Consider the following 2320-nt stretch of genomic DNA (forward strand, 5'->3'; position numbering starts at 1 on the left):
TTGGGGAACATGTAGTTCAATTGGCATAACACAGTTTATAAAGACAATGTTCTACATTCTACCTTGGTGAGTAGCGTCTGGGTCTTAAAAGCCTGTCAGCAGCCATCTAAGATACTCCACTGGTCTCAACCCTTTGGGAGCAAGGGAGAACGAAGAGAACAAGACACGAGGAAAAGAGCAGTCCAAAGGACTAATGGACCACAGCTACCAAGGTCCCCACCAGACTGAGTCCAGTACAGCTAGATGGTACCTGGCTACCACCACTGATTGCTCTGACCGGGATCACAATAGAGGGTCCTGGACAGAGCTGGAAAAGGATGTAGAACAAAATTCTAATTCACAAAAAAAGACCAGATTTACTGGCCTGACAGACTAGAGAAACCCCGAGAGTATGGCCCCTGGACACCCTTTTAGCTTAGTGGTGAAGTCACTTCTGAAGTTCACCGTTCAGCCGGGGATTGGACAGCCTCATAAAATAAAATGGGACTAATGAGGCACAGCAGTCCAGGGACAAGGACTAGAAGGCAGGAGGGGACAGGAAAGGTGGTGATAGGGAACCCCAGGTTGAGAAGGGACAATGTTGACATGTCGTGGGGTTGTTAACCATTGTCATAGGGCAATATGGGTACTAACTGTTCAGCGAGAAACTATTTATTCTGCAAAGCTTCATCTAAGTCACAAAAAAGAATTATCTATGTGAGATCAAATTGACAACAGCAACTCAAAAGGTTTGATGGGAAGCCTAGACGACAGTGAGTTAAAGATAATGGTGATGGTGATGGAATAATTTGGAAAAGGATAGTGAGAATAGCAACACAACTGGAAGAATGTAATCGATGTCACTGAATTGTACATGTAGAAACTTTTGAAATGGTGTAACTTTGGCTATGTATATTTTCACCAAAAAAAAAGGTCTTCCAAGGTTGAGAAGGGAGAGTGTTGACATGTCATGGGGTTGTTAACCAATGTCATAAAACAATATGTGTATGGACTGTTTAATGAGAAACTATTTGCTCTGTAAATCTTCATCTAAAGTACAATAAAAAAATTAAAATTTGCTGTTACTGTTATCTTTGGTCTTCTGTACATAAAGTATTTTTCCTGCCTCTGGCTGCTTTTTAGATTTATTTTTACTGCTAGTTTTTAGCAGGTTGATTATAATGTGCTGTGGTGTAATTTTTTCTACATTTCTTATACTGAAGTTTTGATGACTTTTTTTAAGTTTGTTGGTTTATATTGTTATTAGGTGCCATCAAGTCAGCTCCAACTCAGAACGACCCTATGTACAACAGAATGAGACACTGCCTGGTCCTGCACTATCCTCACAATCATCACTATGTTTGAGCCCATTGTTGTAGCCAGTGTGTCAATTCATCTCATTGAGGGTCTTCTTCTTTTTTGCTGACCCTCTACTTTACCAAGTATGATGTCCTGCTCCAGAGACTGGTCCCTGCTAATAACTTGACCAAAGTACATGAGACAAAATCTTGCCATCCTCCTTTCCAATGAGTGCTTTAGCTGTACTTCTTCCAAGACAGACTTGTTTGTTCTTCTGCAGCCCGTGGTACATTCAATATTCTTTGCCAACACCATAATTAAAAGGCATTAATTCTTTTATCTTTCTTATTCATTGTCCAGCTTTTGTATGAATATGAGGCAACTGAAAATATCATGGCTTGGGTCAGGCACTCCTTAGTCCTCAAAGTGACATCTTCACTTCTCAACACTTCAAAAAGGTCATTTGCAGCAAATTTGTCCAATGCATTATGGTGTTTGATTTCTTGACTGCTGCCTCCATGGGTATTGAGTGTGGATACAAGTAAAATGAAATTCTTGACAACTTCAATATTCTCTCCATTTATCATGATGTTACTTATTAGTCCAGTTGTCAGGATTTTTGTTTTCTTCATGTTCATGTGTATTCCAAACTGAAGGCTGTAATTTTTTATCTTCATTAGTAAGTGCTTCAAGTCCTCTTCACTTTCAGCGAGGAAGTTTGTGTCATCTGTATTTCACAAGTTGTTTATGAGTCTTCCTCCAATCCTGATGCCATGTTCTTCTTCATATACCCCAGTTTCTCAGATTATATACTCAGCATACAGATTGAATAAGTATGCTGAAAGGATGTAACCCTGATGCACACCTTTCCTGATTTTAAACCACTCAGTATTCCCTTGTTCTATCTGAACAACTGCCTCTTGATGTAAGTACAGGTTTCACACGAACACAATTAAGTGTTCTGGAATTCCCATTCTTCACAATGTTATCCATAATTTGTTATGATCCACACAGTCGAATGCCTTTGCATAGTCAATAAAAC

The 2320-nt window shown here is 39.5% G+C and overlaps 1 protein-coding gene across 1 annotated transcript in view; it reads right to left on the bottom strand.

Moving 5' to 3' along the window:
• SLCO6A1 (solute carrier organic anion transporter family member 6A1) overlaps positions 1–2320 on the bottom strand; it is a 125749-nt gene that overhangs the window by 31791 nt on the left and 91638 nt on the right. The window lies entirely within an intron of this gene.

This window comes from Trichechus manatus, unplaced genomic scaffold (assembly GCF_000243295.1).
Source record: "Trichechus manatus latirostris isolate Lorelei unplaced genomic scaffold, TriManLat1.0 scaffold00032, whole genome shotgun sequence".
Lineage (NCBI taxonomy): Eukaryota > Metazoa > Chordata > Mammalia > Sirenia > Trichechidae > Trichechus > Trichechus manatus.